Source organism: Mytilus galloprovincialis, chromosome 11 (assembly GCF_965363235.1).
Source record: "Mytilus galloprovincialis chromosome 11, xbMytGall1.hap1.1, whole genome shotgun sequence".
Taxonomy (NCBI): Eukaryota; Metazoa; Mollusca; class Bivalvia; order Mytilida; family Mytilidae; genus Mytilus; species Mytilus galloprovincialis.
This window is the reverse complement of record NC_134848.1, coordinates 10,666,222-10,678,266: the sequence shown is the minus strand read 5'-3', so window position 1 is coordinate 10,678,266 and position 12,045 is coordinate 10,666,222.

The following is a 12,045-nucleotide window of genomic DNA, read 5'->3' as shown; positions in this document are numbered from 1 at the left end:
TTAAAAATAGATCGAAAGTTGTAAATTATAAATCATTATGATGCAATAGCAGTTTGCAAGTTTTCACTTCTTTTTATTTTAGTATATGTATATTTAGATATATGTTGATACCTCTAAACTAGTTATCTGTTGCAAAGTACCGCTGATGTGAGATTGGCAAATGGGCGCATTAAATGTCGTAGTTTTCTAATAACTAACAACGCAATGGCTAAAAATGAAAAAGACAAACAGACAAACAATAGTACACATGACACAACATAGAAAACTAAGAAATAAGCAACACGAACCCCTAAAAAAACTAGGGGTGATATCAGGAAGGGTAAGAAGATCCTGCTCCACATTTGGCACCCGTCGTGTTGCTTATGTGATAACACATCCGGTTTATAGTCTAATTCGGTAGGTCACATTCATGAAAGGGAAGGGGATTGTAGTTACGACGTCAGGAACATATCCGATATTATTTATGAAACGGTTATTCCATAGCAGTCAACCAACACGTGATGGCGTCCGTAAAATTTATTTATTTAAATTGACACTCGTCGTGTTGCGATCATGTTGGTCCGTGATAACGTACTTAGCAATAGCAGATTTGTAAAATTATCTTTCTTGACATTGATAAACGATAAGGAAATGTAAATTATAATTGTGTCCTAAATACCTATCGGGATTGGGAAATTTTAAATAAAACATAGTTTCTTTGATAAAAGGCTTGTATGACCAACAATTATAAAAAAGCAAGATCTTTGAAGAAAAATACAAAATACAACAGAAAATATAATAATAGTTTAACGAGTTTTTTCTTGCTTTCGGGTAACCGTTATGCCACTACAAATGACTAATAGATTGACGACCATCAAATCGTTCTAACAATTTTTAAAGGGACTATGCCGATATAACCAGACAATTCCGAATCTCTATTGAAAATACATAAACAAGAGGAACGAACACCATCAATCTATGATTAATTACGATAATCAATCAAGGATACAGAATGAACATTGTAGGGTTTGATTGAAAAAGGGCCATATGGGGCTTAACCGAATATACATTTTTAGATAACTAGATGCGTACTAGGATTTTAAGTGTGAATTTGTTATTCACAATGACGAACAAAACTAAAAGAAAACGTAATCTTTCAATCTAACCATCAATGGGGACATTATCTTACCTCATTTAATAAAAACGCACGACATTTCCAAGCGTTTTTATTTTTTTGTTACCTGATCATTACATTCCTTCAATAAAACATTCTGTGTGTGCTATTCTTATCATTTAAATCACTAAGTTAATGCATTCAATATTCAAAGAATAGCCAGAATGTTTAACAATACGGTAATGTTTTTTTTTTTGTTGACAAACATTTTAGGGGTTTTGTTTGAAACAATAGTCATGTATTCGTCAAGTCGACAGAAGATGTATGACATTAATGATTTATAGCTTTCAAACTTGAGTGTAACAAAAAATCTTGCATGTTAACTTTGCAAATACAAAAGCAATGTTTGTCATAAAGATATGCATCTTAACAGTGAATATTAGATTTGTTTTAAAACTTGTTCTAACAAAAATGTGAACTAATACTACCTCATCATTAAAAGCACAAATACGTCTGTGTTATATCTTTAGTTCATTTTCGAAATCGAATATGTTTATCAGCTTTAACCTTTAACATTTGTACACAAATATATTTTTGTTTTATTGGTAACTGTCACAATGACGGGTAAATAATTCTTCAAACGTGATATGTTCTTTTTTTAAATTTCAAATGTATTTCAGAAACAAGTGAATTTAAAGATAATATAATATAATATAATATAACCAAGAGTTGTAGATTTGTAGCTTAAATGAATATGTCGTTTTAAGAATAGAACATTAATTCTTTTCAGACATGAATTGTCATATTCATAATTTAAATGTTTACAAAACTTTTCTTCTTAAAAAAAATAAAGATTTTTACTCTATGAATTGATTGCTTTGTATCTGTATGGGGAAACCTTTGGGAATTTTTAATCCAAAATGCTCCTTTTTATTTTTGTTAAATTGTGAGTGTCGCAAACATTGATAAAAATGTCGTCTAACGAAAGCAATTTAGTACCTTTATATAAAAATAAGTAAAATGTTTGGTATATTTCTGTATCATAACTTTTGACCCATACACTAAAAGAGAATTTCTATAAGGAAAAACGGTATACAATTTACGATCTACAACCAAACCTGTGTCCGTTATTGCAATCACTTAAGAAGGTGATTTTCTGTGTCTTAATTTTCTATGATCAAAGTATTTCAAAAGATATATAATACACGAAAATATTGATTCTAGATGATTTTATTCGATCTACTTAAGACATAATACAATAGGATATGTTTGGAACGATTATCATAGATTTTCAAACGAATGCAAAATTACTAATGTTAGCTCACTACCTTTTGAAAATTAGTTCGTTTCTAGATCATTACACCAAGAAGGTTATATGTAAAGGAAAGAGGAAGACCGGCGTTAATTACACATACAATGTTCCATCCTTTTCTGTAAGTGGGTTTAAATTAGTTGAGATAGGTCCGGTCGAAAAATGAAAGGTTTCTTGTTTTCACATTCGAGTAGGAGCGGAAAAACCGGAACCAGAAAAAATAAAAATAAAAATAAAAATGGGGACATCGTTCATTTAAGCTCACAATGTGCCTTCGAAAGAAGCGTACGTTGTTGTTCAGGCGCTTTCTTTCTGTTGAAATAATAGGAGAAAAAGAGGTTATATCGAAATGAAAAAAGAACTGAATTACGGAAATTGATGAAATTTTAAAGTTATTTAGTTTAAGTACAGCTTATTTGAAAACAATAAAGGTCACCGATGAATTAAAAAAGATATTTAATTTTGTTTTCTTTCCTTTCATTTAAAGCCCGCCATTATCCTCAATTTTCTATGATATAACTTACCAATTAACATGGGTAGCATCGTATACAAAGACGATATACTTTCGATATTCGCGCCAAATTATATTGCTTGATTAAAAAACACATTTAAACTGATCTAATCACACGGAACAGCATGTAACATCATAGGGCCGTATCAAGTGGGTGATACAACTTTCGATTCTTTAATGATTTGTTCATTTACCTATGATCAATTAGCTTGACTGGGGATGCCAATTTTAAATGAATCAGAGTATTCACTCTCATTCTCATATAACCTCCTTGATTATACATACTTAAATCAAGGATATTTTAATGCTTGTGAATTAATAAAGATAGGATTATACATGTTATATGATATAATTGTCAATGGCCCTACTTTCCACCAAAGACAAAAGAAAATAGAAATTCACTACTATAAGTAATCAATGCCGTATAGTCAGAAATGATAGGACCCGAACTGACAAATGGAAACAATTTAAACGAGAAAACTAACGGCCTGATTCCTGTTTAAGCAAATATAGGAAATACAGATATGATATACAACAACAAACGTCGACCGATAAAATTGGGGCTTCTGACATCAGGGATGTGGTCGATTACTTTAAAATATAATCGATTAAATTACAATAACTTTGCTATTTCAATGTAGTTGATTATCTTACAATAACACCTACATTCAATTGTAATTGATAAAAAAAACCACTTTTCTTTAAAGTAATCATTATTACTTTGGATTACTTTAGATTCGTTGTATGTACGGTTTCCTACATTTTTGGCAGTTATTATGACAATTTGACAAAAATAAAAGCAAAATGCAGTCGACAAAACACTCCACACAATATTAAAGATTGACTTACACTGAAGTAGCGTGAAATAATTGTCCTATTATGTTATTAGTAGCAAATGAACAGGTTTTAAAAGAAGGTAAACGCCAGGTTCTTGGTGCATATCGAGAAACTCATTTAAGAGACAACACATTAAATTTAATAATAGAAATATGCCTACACAATACAAAAAGTAGAAAGCCTAAGCAATGAATACGGCTATTATGGTTGTTATGTTATTTGTATTATCCAGTATTTTTAAAAACATTGTCAAGCAGGTGCAGTCCACGTCGAATATTAATATAATTTAATACGGTTGCAGGTAGTGAATTAGAGTGAAATTATTTTCTCTTGTCTTTGCATGATGTATATGTGTTTTTCCAATCATATGGTCAGTTTCGGTCATTCAGCACGAAAGCACCAAAGCGAGCGGTTCTCATTTAATCAATTGGTAATTTTTTATTTTTTTATTTTAATTATTTATAAGATATATAGGATTGATAGGACTGGAGGGTTGTGTTTTCATTTTTTGTATTATATTGTGTGAAGAATATAATTGTGTATAACATATACATATGTTTTATTGAATTTTCATGTGTAACATATTTAATAAACACAGCAGCGTCGTTGTCGTGTAGCTTTGCACTTTAATTATGAGTTTTTCCTTAAACTTTCACAGCAAATGGTTTTTCAAAGGCATACATTATCATGAGGTGACGTACATGCTACTAGTATTATGTAGTGAAGTTTAATACAACATGAAGGTTGTTACAAAAGAACTTATTTTGGTGTTTCAACTGCTACAAAAGTTTCGTAAAAGAGATCACAGATACGATGCATCAAAGATTATAAGTTATGCAAAGGAGCAAGTGAACGATACGAAGACGGCAGTAAAATCAAACACGAGTAAAACACAAAATCAATCAAATAGTCAGCAATCTAAGCAAAATAAAAACAACAAAGGGCATACATAATGACCCTACACTACACGGAAGTTCCACTTACTAGTATGGCATCCGTTCAGGTACTCCTGGTTGATCCAGAGGCTGAATTAGGGGGGGGGGGCGAAAACCACCCAGGAATATCTTAAACCCATAAGTTGATTACCACTAGAAGACAACATTCGGGAGACAAAAATTAAAATTAAAAACTTAAGACTCAGATACACGAACTCTTCTACACACTTAAGGTAATCGACCCTCTTTGTAGTTCGAAACAAATTGGTTTAAGCTCTGTTGATTAATCGCTACTTTAAATAACAAAGGATACACATATCTTTGGTCTTTGTCAATATTTGAAATGCATCCTTATAGCCAAAACAAAATTTATTTAAAACCTTTAAACTGTAAAAATTGTATTCATTCAAACTCAAAATGTATTGGTGGATGATCTTCCTGAACATGCATGAATAATTTGCCATTTGACGTTATGCAACCAAAAATATATCAATATATCAATATTGATGGATGACCGTCTAAATAATAGGTAAGTAATACAAAACAATATTTTTCTTCTAACGTTAAACGTAGAATTATAATGTCGCATTAATGATTTCTATATATATATATATATAAAATATAATAAATATAATAAAAATTTAGTTTAGCCTGTTTGAATGTTTCACTGATTGTGTGAAAATTTTAACAGAAAATGTACAAAACACTTGATAAAATTGCATTATCTGCAGAATTATTGATAACTTTCCTCACTTTATATTCACAAGGACATATAACTAACATAGTGTCCATGCTATTCTGATCTAAGTTTTTATTCATACATATACTGGCATGGCTGGTGCTGTTTCAAGTTGTCTTCCTTTTCTGTTTCTTGAGAAGTATTTGTTTAACCTGTTCAGTCACTATAAAGTGTTACAATTCTAATTTAGACGCAACACATAAATAGTGACCAAAAAGGTACCGCTTTCACATGAGAGAAGCTAGAAAAAAAAATTAAATGTACACATTTTCAATATTTTTGTAGGACTTACATGTACTATCATATGAAATTAAGGAGTTAGAGACTGCTGCTGAATAGAAATGTTTGGGTTCACCTGATACCTGATTTCAAATTAGTCCATATTAAAGTTTGAAGGGTCCAAAATTAAAATATGTTTGATTTCAACTGACATAAAAAATTTGGTGTTTTTTATATGCTAAATATACATCGGTGGTCATATCAGGCTGTGCGTGGCGAAGCATTTTATTGCCTTTAGGTTTGTACTTTTTTTTTTTTGTCATGAAAATAAATTTGTAGTTCTGTTGTGAAGCAATCTCCGTACAGCGCTCGTTTTCTTTCCGTATACTTAGTACACTACAATACATATTTAGTGTAGTGATACGAAGTAAGTACGGAACGGATGTGAGCTCTGCGCCGGAGATTGGTTGTGAAGTTGCTAACATGAGAATACCCAAATTGCACCTACATGTATATTGTCAGTTTTTTTCACCAACTGTTATAAATGTACCAGGAAAAAGTTTATTCTGTGCTTATTTTGTAGACTATCCTTGTTTACAATATAGTTACACCAATTTAATTTTGAGTCCATGTAGAGTCATAGAAAAATGGGTTTGAAATGACCTCCAAACAATCCATTATACTGTAATGAGGTCAGTACCCAAATTCCATACATCATTACATGTATGGTTACTTTCAAATCCTTAAAACTGGAATATAAACATATGTTTTGTTTTATTTCTTCAAATATTTCAAACAATTTGACATTATTCCATGCTTCAACTATTATTTTTTGAAGAAAAGGATGATGGTAACAAATTTAATTTGCTCATTTTAAAAAGATGATTTAATTAGATAATGGTGAAAGAAAACTTGTAAGATTTCTGCATTTTTTTTTTTTGCTGAATAGGTGCAATTTGGTAACTGAGTGCAATTTTGGTACTGTGATGTTATATACATATAACCATAAGTGTGTATTGCGAAATAGATTGAAATGTGAACCTGATAGTGATACATGTATATAGTGATAAAGTACTTGGTAGAGTGCAAATGTTTTGATCAGGTTTAAACTGACGCATAAAATATACAGGGGACTGCTGCAGCTTGAATTTTAAAGAATGTAGCCCACATACTTCCAAGTTACATGCCCTGTACATACCTATCAAAGTCATGGTAGTCTCATGGGTTATCGTAATAACTCCATCTCCCCATAAAATCCAATTTTGAACAATATGGGAGCATATTTATACAGTACTAAATGTATTACTCAGACTCAAGTCTCTTTTTATGATTAAACTTAGAGAGAGAGAGACAACAAAATGGTTTCCTCCTCCTGGGACTTATAAGGTAAATATGTGATATGTGAAATAATCAATGAAAAGATTTGTTGAGAGTTTGCCAAAGGAAGTACAGAATTAGAAGATTGTGAATTATTTGAATATTTTTTTTTGTTTGAAACTTTTGTTATTAAAGTTGTGATTTAGTCTGTGGGCTACCATAGGCGGATCCAGGGGGGGGGGGCATTTTCGTGGGAAAAAAATTGTTGATTATAGGGAATCACTGAAGCATGACTGGAGCGCCCCGTCAGCGTGCCCCCTTATGAAAAGTTCTGGATTCGCCATTGGCTACATGAATAACCGTGATCACATTCAACAGTATAAACAACGTCATTATCACTGTTCCTTGATGTGGAGAATTATGTGGCAGATGAACATAAGTAGTTAAGGTCAACCAGTCCACTGGAGATACCCGCATGCCGCATGGTCATTATAAAAAAAAATCTTGCAGAGGTTTTTTCTGTATTCCCATGGCTGGACGGAACTTTTACGCTAAATATGTTATCGTTAATTATGATTTTGTGACTTTTAAATGAAGCACCTGTGATTATTTAAGTAATTTGTTTTGACCTCACTGATAATGGAAAGTTGAGGCAGACGAAACATGGCGTCAGTTGTTGTTGTCCTAACTTCGGTAATTTCCGTGGTACAATAAAATTAAAATAAGCTACACAAGTTACCAAAATTTCTGAATTCTTGTTTTTGTAAACAGATAAAAATCAATGTCGTATTAAACATCGAAATTATTCCGATCTGTCCCGTTTTTTTAAGCTCGCGTTGAAACGTTAAATTCGGCCGCCATTAAAAAAAATAATCGTACGAGATTTAACGAGAGTGACGAAACTTTTCAGATGGGGCGATTAGAGAGAGTTATCGTTCTTTATTCCAAAACGATGCTTCTACCATAAGTGCCAGCTAAAGCTGGCATATTAAGCTTCTCAATGATCAAAATTAGTGTTTGTGAAACTGCTCTATATCCTACCAATTTTTGCCGAGAAAGTGATTGGTTCAAGTTTTTTGAAATTTTTATATTTTTTTCAAAGGGTCAAAGTTAATATTTTGTCAAAATTTTATGAAATTTAAACGAGCCAAATTAATTTTAGTCAAGGTGTTTGGTACCACCTTAATTTAATCATTAATTTAGAATAATTTATCGTCTACCTTTGTTCACCTTGTGACGTCATTAATGTGTTTCTTATTTAATTTTCTGCTTCTTATGAATAAGTTCAATGTTTTTTGTAATATTTCATCAAACTTAACGAGAAAATCAACTGATAATTGTATAACATAAATATGTCGTAAAACTAAAAAGGAAGAAATAGAAATATTTCATCTTACTGTCAAAATAGACAGATGGTCAATCGGTGATGTCCAAAGGTTAAAAACATCTATAAGCTTCAATAGATACATGGAGAGATTACAATTATGTTTTTCAAACCTTGGCAAACTATCTTAAGTGCCAACAACCACTCTTTCATTTATTTACAAAGAAACAAACACGAAGAAGTCCAAATGTACTCACAATCTTGATTGCCATTTTCATGAAAATTAGTAGCTTAAAAAAACTAGGATAAGGATGACGTCATCGTTGACTTCTCCACCTTTCATTTCTTTAACCTCTTTTGACACCCGACCTTAACATTAACAAAACATCTGATTTGGTCAGATTGGGATATCCATTACATGTTTAAACATGGCCTTTTAAGTTTGAAGTTACAACCGTATACTAACAGTCGACATGTAAAGCTATATTTGGCTTGTACCACTGTTCCACTGTTCCAATACTTTTATCAACACGACGGGTGTCAGACGTGGAGTAGGATCTGATTACCCTTCTGGAGCACATTAGATCACCCCAATTTTTGGTAATATTTTTAAAATTCCATATTGATGAATAAAGTATAAGAATAACATATAACCTCTAATCATAGAATGGGGTTTAATTTTGTTTACCAAGCATATTTTATTCGCCTTACAACTATTTGTTCAGAGATTTTGGTAAACTTGTGTTAACTTTTTCTCAATTTTTGCTCAGTTTTTAGTATTCTTGTTTACAATTTGGAAATTAGTATGGCGTTCATTATCACTGAACTAGTATATATTTGTTTAGGGGCCAGCTGAAGGACGCCTCCGGGTGCGGGAATTTCTCGTTACATTGAAGACCTGTTGGTGACCTTCTGCTGTTGTTTTTTTCTATGGTTTGGTTGTTGTCTCTTTGGCACATTCCCCATTTCCATTCTCAATTTTAGTGTTGTCTGCTCTATGGTCGGGTTGTTGTAGCTTTGACACATTCCCCATTTTCTTTCTAAATTTTATGTTGTGTTTTGTGAACTATTGTTTTTTGTTGTTTTTTTTTTCTTTTTTAGCCATGATGTTGTCAGTTTATCATCGACTTATGAGTGTGAATGTCCCTCTGGTATATTTTGCCTCTGTTGAACCGTTTTGTTCTTAAATTTTCATTATATTTTGTTTTTATTCACAGTGATATCATTTTATTATCATATCTAGTTTTAACCAAGGAAAAACACGAAAACTAGAACGTGTAAATACTTAATGCTGTCAAATTGTGTACCTCGTGCTGGAAAATTGTGTAATTCCTGGTACTTCTCACCAAACTTGAACTGAAACGGCCATTATAAACTGAATAGAATGAACAATAAATTGTAATCAATTTGAAGTCTTTCAATCAATTGTAAGTCTTTACAGTCAGTTTCAGATGATGTTAAGGGCATACGATACGGTAGAAATCCCTTGTTGATTTTTCGTTGAAATTTTGGTAGAAGGTCGATTTCAATGTGTACTTTTGAAATATACAAAGAAAAATATACTTTTATGACTTACTTTTTGAGATAATTTGGTTCGAAATTTGCATATTTAAGGGAAAAACCCTGAAATTGCATAAGATCTTTTCGAAAAGTAATAAAACTTTGGAACGAACTGTCATAACTTTCCGGTTTTTTTTGTAAAATGTTCCCTTGATCCATGGCATCAACATGCTGTAATAAGTTAAAGTTTTAACCAATTGTTTTTTTTTATTTATATTACTATTAATGAAATAAAGAAATTGACAATATTTTTGCGTCTATTTTGAAGTGCAAAAAAGGTGGATTGTTGATTTTTTCTTAGAATTTTGACGGAGCGTTCCTGAAACATACCTTGATTGATTGCAAAAAAAAACCACTGGAGTTCCATGTGCTTGATTTTTCTATAAAAGCAATAAACCTTGATTTTTAACGTCAATCGGGACGTTTGCCAATAAGGCGCTGAATTACGTTGAAATAAGTTTTAATCGCAACAACGTCGTGAAATATCCCCGCAGTTCACGACTACGCTGTCATTTTCAGTGGTATAGCCAAGGTTATTTTTCTAGAAACCAATGATATTTATATTCAATATTTATAAAGATGGTTACATGTAAAATAGCATAAAATATTTGCCAAACCTTTATGGATTGTTACATGGATAGAAAAAAGGTATTTTAGTGAAGTACTTTCAGAAAAGAAATGTTCGGAAACAAATTTGATATATCTAGAAAAAAAATTGCCTCTCTGTTCGACATAAATCCCGATGTAGACAACACAGCTTAACATAGTCCCGACATGACAAAATATGAAGCAATTATAAAAAAAAACGTAAGTGGGATAATATAAAAATAACTATATTTGGTATGATTGACAAAAAGAAAACTATCAACCATAAGGTCCGTACGGCCTTCAACACACTAAAAAGTTACACCCTATAGTCAGCTTTATAAAAGCACCGCTGACATGAAAACGTGAAACAATTCAAACAGGAAAACTAACGGCCTACTCAATAGGCATTACTTCAACATAAAAAGTATACGACTCAAATTTAATTTAACTTGGGTTAGCTTAGCAACTGCTCTGAACATGTTTATAAAAGTGAATATTTAGAGCTGTTTCGAGAAAATTTATGTCATAATTATCTCAATATAATTCATTTGCGTTGTATTATATCATTTCATAGGAAGTACATTGTACAGCAGTCGATATTAGAACATACCATGGTATTATTTTGTATCAATAGATAAGTTAACCTAGCTTGTCTTCACGGTAATTTTTTATTATGGTACTGTGTAGTCATTGATTTATTTGTCTTTTTTATACCTCTAATCTAGGAGTTGATGGCCCACATGCAACACCTATGTATGTCCATCCGTCGTGTGGTCCAACAAATTCTTGTTTCTTTTCTGAGAAACTACATCACCGCTGAAAGACTTTGTATTCGGCCAGCAGCTTAACAACAATGAGTTGCAGCTTATGGCATTTTTCTGGTCTATCAGATACCTAATTCCGGTACTTCGATTTATTTCTCTCAATATGTACATAGGGGATAAGCTGAGTACACGAACGGATTCGTTTTATTTTTGGTCTATAATAAGGGGCTTATAACTGTGTTTTCTTAACTGAGAGTTCTTCTTCATTTACATATATATTCCACTGGGTAAAATTCTAAAAATGCCATTAAATTTTTAATGGCCAATTTTCTAAGCAGGTACCTTTTGATCAAATTCGTGCAATTGGATTATGACGTCAGTCGATTTTCAGCAAATGCAACTACATTTAAAGCAACGTCGCGAAATGTAATCGTTCTTATTAGAAACATCGCCAAATTACAACGTTCTGATTATCAACGTCGCGAAAACAACACGAAACGTTTTGAAAACGTTATTGTCTGCCCTTGCTACTGTATCGTATTCCCCTAAGATCGAGATGACCGTTTAAAGAGCGTATTTTACTCAATGTATACAAATGAATGTTGGTTATCAATTGATTTGAGGTCAAAGACATGTGGCGTCATAAAACTACCTTCCTTGGAAACATACATTATTATGTAACCGTCGTCTCGAGGTGATAGATATAATAACCCAATATGACAAACTTCTGAATTAGGATAGGCACAATATCTAAATAAAAACACATAGTTGAGAAGGTGATAGATTGTTACCTCGAGGAAGCATTGTCAACTGAGGGGTACAAATCTGCTCTATCACCCTCACAGC